At 38.5% G+C, this 12,671-nt stretch overlaps 1 long non-coding RNA gene across 1 annotated transcript; it reads left to right on the top strand.

Moving 5' to 3' along the window:
* Window positions 1-2,934: 2,934 nt before the first annotated feature.
* On the top strand, window positions 2,935-9,202 carry LOC140593854 (uncharacterized). Its single transcript, XR_011994190.1, has 4 exons — window positions 2,935-3,201; window positions 3,663-3,863; window positions 8,046-8,098; window positions 8,665-9,202. It is a non-coding gene; the product is annotated as an uncharacterized lncRNA (long non-coding RNA).
* Window positions 9,203-12,671: the final 3,469 nt, after the last annotated feature.

The following is a 12,671-nucleotide window of genomic DNA, read 5'->3' as shown; positions in this document are numbered from 1 at the left end:
CTTTGACCCAGGGCATAATCCTGGAGTCCCAGGATCGAGTCCCACATTAGGCTCCCTGCATGGAACCTGCTTCTCCCTCTGCCTGTGTCTCTGCCTCTCTCTCTGTATTTTTCATAAACAAATAAATAAAATCTTAAAAAAAAAAAGAAAAAACTCAAATGCGGAAGCTACAGAAAGATAATCTCTAAAATGTTAATTCAGTTCTGTCACTCTTATAGGGAGGTATCGTAAACTAATAGAGCCATTTGTTCTTTTCCCTTCAGGAATAAGTGAAGGAAAGATAATTCAGACACTCTAGCTCACATATTGATGAAACAGTTAACACTGTACCCACTTAATGTTGCTTTCTTCTTTTAACATAGTTGTTCATTGTAAACCTTACTGCAGAAATTTTCAATTTTTCTCTAACTTTGCTTTCGAATGAGTCACAATACCAACTTATTACATTACCATGAAAATATATCACAGCCAAGGTTGTTTTTATGGATTAACTTTCTTCCTATATAATAAAGTTATATGAGAAGTCACAGTCTTACATTTTAAGAGATTTTAGTGTAGTGGTTCTTCATGTTTTAAGGTGAGAGTATTTGATAAAAGCCATGTGACCTTTTCTCAGGGAAATTGTGTATGTGCACATATGCTCATGGTTTTGCCTGTTTGGGGGAGCCATGACTCTATGGGGTTCATGTTTGACTTAGCATTTTGAGAGCAGAGCAGATTCTTTGATACTCATTTTGCTAGTACTACAAATGGGACAGCTTTGTGATTTAAGTCCTATTTTAAAAAATTTTTACTATGTGGAATTTGCACATGAAATAGTACTTGTGATAAACCAGAGCCTGTAAACAGTGATATAAGACTCAAAAAATATAAAGCTAGAAAGGTTGTTAAATCCTTAATAATATAACCTAGGGAAAGAAGACACAAAGTTGTGTTTGTGTCATTTGTACCAATAAATCTAGCCCTTCACATTCAGTTATTCGGAGGTAGCATTGTGCACCAGTTAGTGTTATGAGCTCTGTAGTCAGGTGCCTGTGTTCACCTCCCAACTGGGCACCATCTTGAGTGTGTAACCTTGGACAAGTTAAATGGGAACCAACCAGAGTACCTGCTTCTAAGGAGTGTCAAACAGTGCTAGCACTTTGTGCAAACTCAATAAATACCCAATATACAACAAAATAACTATGCCAATATTTATAACGTATAGAACAATTGTTTTGGTTATGCGTTTCTGATCTCAATTTTTGTGGCAGTTTGGTGACATAGACTCATCTGGGCAGTTTCTTAGACTTTCCAGTGTTGTCCTGATTGAGGTGTCTTCCCTCAGCACAATCTTTGGGAAGGATAGGGACCGATGGGTCCCTACACCCTGCAGCAAGCTCTTACAACACTGATGATCTGCAGTGCTTTCCAGGGCTGCAGACTGAAGGTATGAGCAGTCTGCCTTCTCCTTCTGCAGTCTATAGTCTGAATTTGAGGTCATTAGATATAATTCTTGGTTTTCTCTCTTGGTAGGACTTGAGTCTACCAAACAAAACAGCACCACTAAAGCTGTTATAAGGAAGAGATCTCAGAGCTCTTTAATTTTAGAAATTAGATATTTAGAAATGAAGGATGATACATTTTACAGAAATAAAATGATTACAATTTTAAAATGGTTTCCAGAGTTAAGCTCTGGAAATGACAACGTTCAGGCACTAATTTTGGTAACAGGTAATTTAAACAACATAGGGTAACTTTTATAAAAATGTGTAAGCAAATATTAAAATAAATTCATTAGACATTCATATTTCTGTCATGTACTTTGTGTAGGTGTTTCCTTATTCTGCAGAATCAATGGTTCTTTTGGTGACATACCATGTAGCAGATGCAAAACATTAACTACTATTTTCTGTACTTGTCAAAATGTTTGGTAATCATTACTCTAATTGCATATACATATTATACTAAGTCACAGTGAAGAAAATATTCGTAATAAAGTGAACCACTGGTCTCAAGGTCATGAGATCATCCCCCACCTCCGGACTCTGTGCTGGGTGTGGAACCTACTTGATATTCTCTCTCTCTCCACTCCTCCCCACTGTGCTTGCTCTTTCTCTCAAAAAATTAATAATTAATTAATTTCTCTAAGTGAAAGTGACTTATAGGAAATATATCTCAGTCTCACTGAGGAATATATTTATATATGCAAACTCATAAATAATGTGCCAGAGAATATAACTGAACAGTGTATAAAGGAATAATTTGCCAGAATAATTTGCCAAAATCAATCAAGCTTTATCTCAGCATAGAATAATATAGCAAAATTCACTAATATGTTACATTGCATTAATAAGTCATGGGAAATAACAAACAATAGGTGAAATTCTATAGCTATTCTTAAAATTGGGAACAAGAAAAAACGGTGCTCTCACTATTACTTATTATTTTTGTAATGAAATGCTAAGTCAATGCATTAAGGGAGAAAGCAGTTATAAAAAGTATCATAGATAGAAGCTTGGGAAAATGTTCTACCTATAAAAGAGCAAAACTAATAAAAGTGGACAGATTCAGTTCAGTTTATGAATAAAGAGAACCTGATCTCAAGGAAGAGGACACACACACGCTTGCTTTGGAATGGGGACAGTGGGAGTATTAGATACAGACCCAGGTTGTTCCAAGAATTATCTCAGAACATAAAAAGAATAAGATACAGCCCCCAAGAAATGAGGCTGGCAGGAATGAAGCCAGAGCAGGTTCCAGCCAGCTGGCGTGGGACCCAGAGGGCACTGATACCATAGCACCAAGAACAGGGAAGCCCCGAGTCCTCTCTGTAGAACAGAGTTTAGGTTAGGGCAGGGGAGGAGCGACAGCCTACAAAAGGAGGGTGAGATCACTCGCGGGTCTTCCCATCCGCGCTTGCGCAAAGGCTGATTAATCACTCCGGAAAGACGCCGGAGACTCTGAGTTTGCGCAGATGCGGAGCTTCCTCAAGGCGGAACCGGGGAGACCGGCGCTTGTGCAACCTAAACAGCCCGGGTAGAAGGAAGGTTTCAGGTGCGCAGCGCTGCGCATGCGCGGCCACCGCGCCCGGGGGAAGGGTTGAGAGCCGGACCCGGGAGGCCGGCTGGGCTCAGAGCGGAGCAGGGTCAGGATGGAGGGGGACGTGCTGACTACCCTGAAGGTCGTCAACATCGGCGAGAGTGGCGTGGGCAAGTCCAGGTGAGGCGGGTCTGCGGGCGGTGACGAGGGCAGCGGGCTTTCTGCCGCCGTGGCGGCTGTGTGCTGGGCGGCTCCGGAACGGTAAAGGCAGCGGCAGGTGCGGGCCGGGGGGCGGGCTCCGCGCGTGCTCCCAGGCCTGTCGGCGGCGCGGCCCGCGGCCCCGGCCCGGCCCCGGCCGGCCCCCCGCCCCCCGCCCCCCGCCACCCGCCACGCCCGCCTGGGTGTCGGCCTCTGGCAGGCCCGACTCGTCTGGATACGTTTCCCCTCCTGTTGTACCAGATAAAGAACAGTTCCGAGGGCCGCCGCTCGGCTCCGCCGGCGGGTTGCTGCCGAGCAGCCTCGGGCGCGGCGGGCGGGTGTGGGCCCGAGTCTGGGCTGGCGGCGGGCGGGGCAGGGGGGCGCTCAGGCTCGCCGTCAGCCCGCGAGTGGAGCTGTAACTTCAGTCCTTTGCTTTCTGTCAGACTTTCTCTGAATACGTAGTGTTCCACGCAGAACGTTTCGTGACGCCCTAGGTCACGTTCCTGGCCTGCTTGGGTGCCCCACCCCCCGTGCTTTTCGGAGTCCGCTTGTGAAAGAACCCTGTGGTCTTCTGACTACTGGAGTAATTTACTGTAGTCCAAGATGCTGTGAGTTTAAGCTGGGACCACCGTTGAGAATAAAGGGTAATTGTTTTACTCCGCATTCTGCCACAGCACAGAGAGGTCAAGGAACAAATTAGTATGTTGTTTCTTTTCTTGGCTTTTTCTTGAGGGAAAATTATAATTGGCAGGAGTTCGAGTTGAGATCAGGTGAGAGCAGTGGAGCTCGAGCAGTGGGTGTTGCAAGCACTTGTGATATCCCTGAAGCCTTAGAGTTCTCCAGGTAAAGTTACCCTTGCCATCTGGCTATTATTATTATTATTGTTATTCCTAGTAGTCGAGGCTGTCCTGGTTTTTAAACAGTATTCAGTTCCAGAAGTTCAAATCACTTCATCAAGTTTTACTTTTGTAGATGCGTAAGGATTTCAGATTTTATTCTGTAATACATTCTTTTTGTAGTTTTATATATTTTTAAAGTATGACAATATATTTTCTAATTTTTCTCATTTAAATATATTAAGTACAGCGTATTTTGGAGTGAAAGATTTGTACATAACAAGGAATAAATTAATGAAACACTGTGGGCTAGCATAGTAGTATGGGGAGTGTGTGTGTGTGTGTGTGTGTGTGCATTATTTAAAGGACTGAGTAATTTTCACGATCACCATCTATTATATTTGAGGGTTAAAAAGTTGCTATATTGAACATTGTCTTAATAGGACTTCTATAGCCCTGTGACCTTTTTTTTTTTTTTTTTCTTGAGATGTGACTCTCATGTAGGTTAAGGCATATGAAATTGCTGATTCTGAAGTCAGGAATGGTTGACTGTCATTTCATATAGTTCAACCCAATACAATTTTTGGTTGGCAACATTTTCCTAAATGTATCCGGTGGATGACTGGTTAAGTTGTGTTAAACTTTTCTGGAAGGTTTATAGAGTGTTTACATAATTGAGGTTCTTTCTCTAGCATCAGATCTGCTAAGTGGATTTATTAGATTCCTTAGACCCTTCCCTTAGACAAACATGTTTGGATCTAATCTGCTCCAAATTTTTCTCAGTACTTAATGAATTTTCAGCTGCTCACTGCCAAATTTTAATACCTTTACCTCTTTCAAGAAAGGGTTGTAAAAAAAAAAAAAAAAGAAAGAAAGAAAGAGTTGTGGTCAGGGAGAAAGTTGGCTTACTTTTCTAGCTAGATATGCATTATTGGCACCTGTGCTGTGCTATGGGAAACAACGTTGAATACTTATTCTTTCTGGGTACCTGGAGAACAAATGGCTCTACTAAGATAGAAGCCTGTGCTTTTTGAGTTAGTACAAAAACATTTGTCGTGGATGCAGTCTTTAATAATTGTTCTGACCAATAAGTTTATATTTCTTTACAGATCTAGAGTTAGTGGAAGTGAAATGTCATTTGTATTGTTGCACAACAAAGGATATCTTAACTAATTCAAATTAGTAGGTTATTTTTCCAGTTTATTTCAGACTGTTGGAGTTTGATCAACGTGAGTGGTAGCAGCCAGGAGATCCAGATTATGAAACTGGTGCTGCCACTTATGTGACCTTTTTTGCGATACTTGAATGTTCTAGGCCTTCATTTCTTCATTTGAAAAATGAGGTTGGAATAAAAATCCCTCAAACCTTATCTAATGTTAAATGTATAAGATGCTTTGAGCCATGGTGAAGTAAAGAATTGGCAAAATGGGGATCCCTGGGTGGCTCAGCGGTTCGTCGCCTGCCTTTGGTCTGGGGCGCGATCCTGGAGCCCTGGGATCGAGTCCCGCGTCGGGGTCCCTCATGGAGCTTGCTTCTCTCTCTGCCTTGTGTCTCTGACTCTTTCTCTCTCTTTATGTCTATCATGAATAAATAAGTAAAATCTTAAAAAAAAAAAAAAAAAAAAAAGAACTAGCAAAGTGTTTCAGAAACTGGAAGGGGTTTAGAGACCTTCCGTTACCTAAATTGCTGTCCCTCCTATGTCTCTGTATCCCCATCCTTTTTGGCCAACTTCATTTGTAAATTAAGAATGCAGACTAGTTATGATCGCACTGTTTATTACAAATTTAATTTCCTCTAACTGGTAGTTACTCCTTCCATCTGTAGCTCTGCATGGTGAGTATTTTTCTCCTCTAACTTTGAAAATATGAACGCATAAATAGCATTGGTTTTTAATCACTTTCTGGTTGTGGAGTCTTTAAAAAGTCTTAATAGAGAAGTAGACTCTCTGCCTAGGAAGAAGCATAACATAGAGTTTAGAATACATTTCCAGCTAACAATGTATCCCTTGCCATGACCTGCTTATATTCAGAGCTGGTATTAAAATTTGTTGTTTTGTACCATATCAGTTCCCTGGTTTTCTGACAAAGTACCTTTAATGACAAGGGTTATTGGAAGGATTAGCAATTCTGTAAGAAGAACCACTGGTTCAAATGTCTGGCACGTTGTTACTGTCCAATAAATAATAGCCAATACCATTGTTATTTTATTATTCTGGTATTTTTACTACCACTACTACTCTGCAAGTTTCTTTTGTTTTTGTAACGGAGTCTTTGTAGTAACTGAGTACGGATACATACCTTTTCCATTCTTAAAATGTGAAGTCTTGACTTTTATGAATTTAAAAACTTCATGTTGGGGAGAGAACATTTTTACAAGTGCAGTCTTAAGATTCTTGTTAGTGCGGTCACCTAACTCATGTTAGAAGTAAGCAAAGTTATAATCAAGAGGGTTCAATGTTAAGTAGAAAATCTATTTATTTTACTTTTATGATGCTGGTTTCATCGGAAACACAAGAAAGCAAAACCAAGAAAGGGAGAGTTAACCCTTCAATACAATTAATGACACCGGCTTTTTTTTTTTTTTTAAGATTTTATTTATTTATTCATGAGAGACAGAGAGAGGCAGAGACATAGGCAGAGGGAGAAGCAGGCTCCATGCAGGGAGCCCAATGTGGGACTCTAGGAAGGCAGACACTCAACCACTGAGCCACCCAGGTGTCCCAGACACCAGCTTTTGAATACCAAAAGGCCATTATGTGTTGCAGTATACTCTGGACAAAAAAAAAAAAAAAACCTCTAGCAGCAAAAATTCATACTTTTTTTTTTTTCATTTCAGACATCTGATAGCTATTTCCTTGTTATTATTAATGCATACAGGTCGATAGAACAGTCTTGTCCTATTGTAGGAGATAATGTGAGAGAAAATGGATTAATTTGATAAATTTAGGGCTTTAATAGAAGCTTAGATTGTATTTTTGAAGAGCTTCTAATAACTGACCCTTCTGCCTTATAATAAATAAATAATTCTGGGAGATATGAAATCTTAGAGTACTCATATGTGTCTTTTGCTATTATTTTCATTTCTCATCTCTTTCTATTTTGTTTACCATTTCTTAGGTTTAGTCCTTATCTTTCACCATAACCATGGCAGTTGTGTTTTGTTAATTTTCTTGCTGGCATTTTTTTTGCTGGCATTAAAATGTAGAACAGTTTTTGTCAAGAATTCTGTTTTTAAAAAAAAGCTTTCGGGAGCTCCCTATTGCCTACTTTTGCATTCACCCTGCCTAGCATTTGCCAGATTGTACTTACTCTGGCTATCTATTGTGTGGTCAGTCTACCCTTTCTGTTTATCAGTCTACAGCTTTCTGTTTATACTTGAATTCAGAGTGGAGATTTAAACACAAAATTAGCTTGTTGCATTCCAAGAGACTTATTTTCCCCTCTTTTGTCCACATCGCAGTATGACGTGTTGCTACTATTTTCTCACAAGGACATACATTTATAGTTAAAAACCAAAATCAAGCTTAAATCTTTTTTTTTTTTTTTAATTTTATTTGTTTGAGAAGAGAGAGTGACAGAGAGAGGGAGAGTACAGAGGAAGAGTAAGAGAGAAAAGCATACTCACCGCTGAGCAGAGAACCCCACTTGGGTCTGGGTCCCAGGACCTTGAGATCATAACCTGAGCTGAAGGCAGATGGCTAACGGATCGAGCCACCCAGGCACCCCGTGAAACCCAAATCTTTTCACAGTTGAGAATTATGTAGGGGAGTATGGGGAATACGTTAAGGAAACTTCTTTGCTCTTGGGATTCTTTTATTGCCTTCCAATAATTTAATTCCTCTCTGTATTTCTGCAGTGAGGCATTATTCATGTGAGCAGACCTACATCAGCTATTTTTACCTGTGTCTAATTTGTGACAAAATATAATCATGAACGTTTTGCCAAATGGTTAAAGACAAATTTCTAATCTGTCGTTTAAACATCTCTTTAGCCTGCTCTTGAGGTTCACAGATATTTTCGATCCAGAACTTGCAGCAGCGATAGGTAAGCCTATGTTTAAAAATTCAATAGAAATACCACATATTTTCTAGCCTTCAGTCTTTTATCTAATTCCTTCTACCCTCCCTCTCACCACCCCATTGCTTCCAAGTCTGTCGAATTATTTGTCTTGTAAGACTTAGCTTTGGTTTCATTAAGTTTCTGGAGCCTTTGTAGATCACCAAGCAAAAATAACTTATTTGTTGTTTCATGACACTTGGTTAGCACTGTGGGTATTATGATTATGATTAATCTGTACATAGATTTCTTTCTTGTACTATGGATTGTCTTTTACTTAGCAATTATCTGAATATTTATTGTATGTCAGGTACTGTCCTAAGGGTTGGAGTTGTAATGATGAATAATGTAGACTTGGTATCTATCATCATGGACCTAACAGTATCACTTAATACTATAGTGTGTTAATATTGTGTTTTTAGCATTTGCTACAGTATCCTGCATAATTCTGAACTCAACATGTTTATCGATATTAGTTACTGAAGATTTTTAGGAGCAGTAATACTTAAATGCCTTTTTTTTATTTTTTTATTTTTTTTATTTACTTATGGTAGGCACACAGTGAGAGAGAGAGAGAGGCAGAGTCACAGGCAGAGGGAGAAGCAGGCTCCATGCACCGGGAACCCGACGTGGGATTCGATCCCGGATCTCCAGGATGGCTCCCTGGGCCAAAGGCAGGCGCTAAACCGCTGCGCCACCCAGGGATCCCTTAAATGCCTTTTTAAGATGAGATTTAGATCGCCTGAAAGTGGTTTGCCACATGAGCTTACTAGAATATAAGAGAAGATTGAGCTAAATATGTTGGTGTATCACATGTTTATAGAGTAGATGACAATATAAAGGTATTCAGAGACAGCTTGCAATGTGAAAGAGCTGAGTCAGAGCAGGATAGTAGCCTTGGCTCTGCCTTGAACCAGTTGGCAAGATCTTGAGGAAGTCCTTTAACTTCACGGTTTCCACCTATAAATGGCAGAGTTTTGTTGAGAGATAATACATTTTTCTTACAGCTCTAAAATTTCATGATCTGATGAGTAGAATGTATTAAATACGATCCTAGCATTATTATTAAGGAAAATAAAGAGGTTCTTTTAACTGGTTTTGTTTTCATTTATTATGTTCATTTATTTGTGTTCATTTATTTGGATTTGTTTTTTTCCCTTTTTTTCCAGATGCTAAATAATTTCATATGTAGAGAAAAGTTGTAAAAATAGTACAAGAATTCTTGTATGTTCCCAGATGTTAATATTTATCACATATGCTTTATCATGCTCTCTCTCCACACAATTTTGAACCCAGAGTAAAATTACAGAAAGCTCTCTAAATACTTCAATGTGTATTTCCTGAGTGAACATGGATACAATTTTACTGTATACAGACAGATTTCATTAATTTCCCCCCTAATGTCTTATTTAGCAAAAAAAAAACAAAAACAAAAACAAAACACCCAAAACTATTTCTGGTCAGGATCCAGTTCAGGATCACAACTGAGTTTAGTTGTCATTTCTCTTCAGTGTCTTAACCCGGGCAGATCTTTGGTCTTTCTATGTCTTTTATGGCCTTGACATTTTTGAAGAGTACATACAGGTCGATTATAATGTAGAATATCCTTCAGTTGCATCTGTCAAATATATCTTTGTGCTTAGATTTGGGTTATGTATTTTGGCAGGAATTCCACAAAGTGCTTCTCAGAGCATGGTGTATATTTGTACCATTATTGGTGATGGGACTTTGGTTACTTAAGGTAATATATGCCAAATTTCTTTAAAGTATCATCCTGTCATTCTGTGGTGGTTGTCAGATGGTGATTTTTTAAAATCTCATCATTCCATCTACATTTCTTACTTAGAATTCTGCCAGGAAGAGGTCTTCTTTCTTTCTTCAGTATAAACTCCTAGTGCCTCTAAATGTTTACTTAGCTTTTTGTGTGGCATATTAATATTTACAGACTTACATTTATGTGTGAAAAGGAATCATTTAAAACACTAGTAGTTTGAAATCTGCTTTAATTTGGCTTTGGTATATTATTCCTTAAACAAACAAACAAACAAAAAACTTTATTTCACTCAGTACATGCCTCACAGTGGATGGCGAGGAGTAGAAGAGTAGGAACTGGCAGGAAAATGAATTTGCCTACCGTTAAAATTGTACTTAAGGGAATGATCAATATGTAATGTAAAGGTATTTCTTCATTTTAAACCCAAATGAAATCCGAGGACTTGGACATGACAAATTATATATTGTCTTTATTTTTAAAAAGGCTTTGTCTGCTTTAAAAACCAGTACTAAGATTGTGCTATACTGATTAGGATATACATAATTTGTTTCCCAAATGGACCCTGGGTCTTGAAAAATATCTTTTACATTTAGACATCAGATTATTTTCTGCCTTAGTTATAACTTATACACACATGAGTTTTTAAAATAAAAACAATTAACTCATTTGCTAATGGCCCTGTAAAAATTAATGTTTTGTGGAAAATTACTATTTTACGTAAAGTAGTAAGGAAAGCACACGTCTATCTTTCAGGAATATAGTGAGACATTTCTATCTTGTATAAAATATTCTTTTAACATAATTGTTGAGTTTTGAGTCTGAGGATGGTACAGTAAAGCTGGCATTTTTTTTTTTTTCTGCTTTCTGGCAGTTAGCCAAAATAACAACAAAGAGAGGGAAAACGTAAAACACAAGCCCCATATTCCACTGAACTAGAAGTAAAGCTAAAAACCCCAGGCCAGGTGGGGAATAGGTGGAATGGCTGCCAAAAGTAGTAGCATAAGCAGGATGCATTTGGGAAGAAGGAGGGTGAAGATGCCACAGCTGCAGAGCTTAGAACCAGCCAGAGATGCTTCGTGAATCTGAGAGGCCCACCTGGAGATGCAAAGCCTAAATCCCTTGTTTGCAAAAGCAAAATGGTTTTTTAAGCTAATGGCAGGGGCTTCCCTGCACCTGGTTTGATTCTCAGACTCAAAGGAGGAGGGGAAGCCAAACAAAGAATCATAGGAACAAGCCATTTTTGCATTTGTCCCTCTCTGTAGCAGGAGGGGAAGGGATGTCTTTGCATTGTGAAAACTTCAAGGCTGCCTGTCTCCATTGGCTGTTGAGAAGTACAAAAAGAACAAAACAAAAAACCCTTCAGGATTCTCCTATAAAACCCTGAATCAAGACAAAGTTTTGCTGGTCAGGAATTGGAACCACTATAGCCTTCTGCATGAACCTCTTACAAATAGCTTGTCCAAAACAACCTTACCTCTAAAGATGAATTATCAAAAGGATTTCAGCTTAAAGCCCCTCCCTCCCCATTCAAGAATCAAAAAGGAAGAAAGTAGCAGAAGAACAAGAAAGAGTTGAAGAATACTCAGCAGAAAGAAATATTTCTGTAAAGGAAATGAAAATCATGCCCAGCTGATTTGCTATGAATTTGAAACACTTTTTGAAAGTATTTACCACTGAGAGCACAAAGCAATGATATATAAGAGGTCAGGGAAGAGATAGTGTGACTGCATGAGAAAATGCAATGTAAGCTGACTGAGCAGAAAGAAAAATAAAGTAAGAAAATAAAACCATCACTGAAATTGGAAGGATCACAAGGAACAGTGGAGACTGAAAAACAAAATAAAAGCACAATAGAAGCTAGAAATGGAGAAAGTGGGTAGAATTTACCAAAATGAATAAAGATGTTAAAACACACAGAAAATGATGTGGAAATCAGGAAAGGAGATTCAGCACATATGTATATTTCAATCTCAGAAGAAGAAATAGAATGAAACAACAAATATTTAAAGGTAAAATGCAAGATGATTCTGACATAAAAGTAAATACACAACAATTGAAGAATATTTTGACTGGGTTTTTTATTTGTTGCATGAGAGTGTTTGGGGAAAAAAGAAAAAGGTACCGGGTTTCTTTTTCTGCTATGGGAGGTCCTTAAGGTGGTACTTTAATCAGCTGCATAGATAAAACTGAAATTTAAGCATGGAGAGTAGATCCTTGTAGAAATTAGTGTAACCGATTTTATATAATCTGATTAAATAGGCAGAATTTGCTTCATGTTAAAGTTTTTTAGTTTTTATTTTTTTAAAGGTTTTAAAAATCTTGTTTTAGGTGACCTTTGAGCATAAAAAGTACTTCAAGTAATACTTATTTCAAATTAAAACATTAGAAAATCTATTTAAATTAGAAAATTTAAAGAAATTCTTTTTATTTTAAGATTTTATTTATTTGAGAGAGAGAGAGCATGTGCACACACAAGTAGGGTAGAACCAGAGGGAGAGGGAGAGAAAGAAAATCTCAGTCAGGCTCAGTGAAGAGCCTGGTTTGGGGCTTGATCTCATGACTCTGAGATCATGACCTGAGCCAAAATCAAGATTTGGATACTTAACCAACTGAGCCACCCTGGTATCCTGAGGAATATATTTATTTAATTGTTTGAGAAATTGCTTCATTTCTTTCCTTCCCCCCTTCCTACTTTTCTTTTGGTTTATTTTGTTAATTTCTTAAGATAAGTGTTCCCTTCTTTTTAGTCCTTACTCAAGGTGTCCTCTAAGAACAAGTGCCCCATAG

This window comes from Vulpes vulpes, chromosome 9, assembly GCF_048418805.1.
Source record: "Vulpes vulpes isolate BD-2025 chromosome 9, VulVul3, whole genome shotgun sequence".
NCBI classification, from domain to species: Eukaryota; Metazoa; Chordata; class Mammalia; order Carnivora; family Canidae; genus Vulpes; species Vulpes vulpes.
The sequence above is the reverse complement of the archived record's forward strand: the minus strand, read 5'-3'. Positions and strand labels throughout refer to the sequence as shown.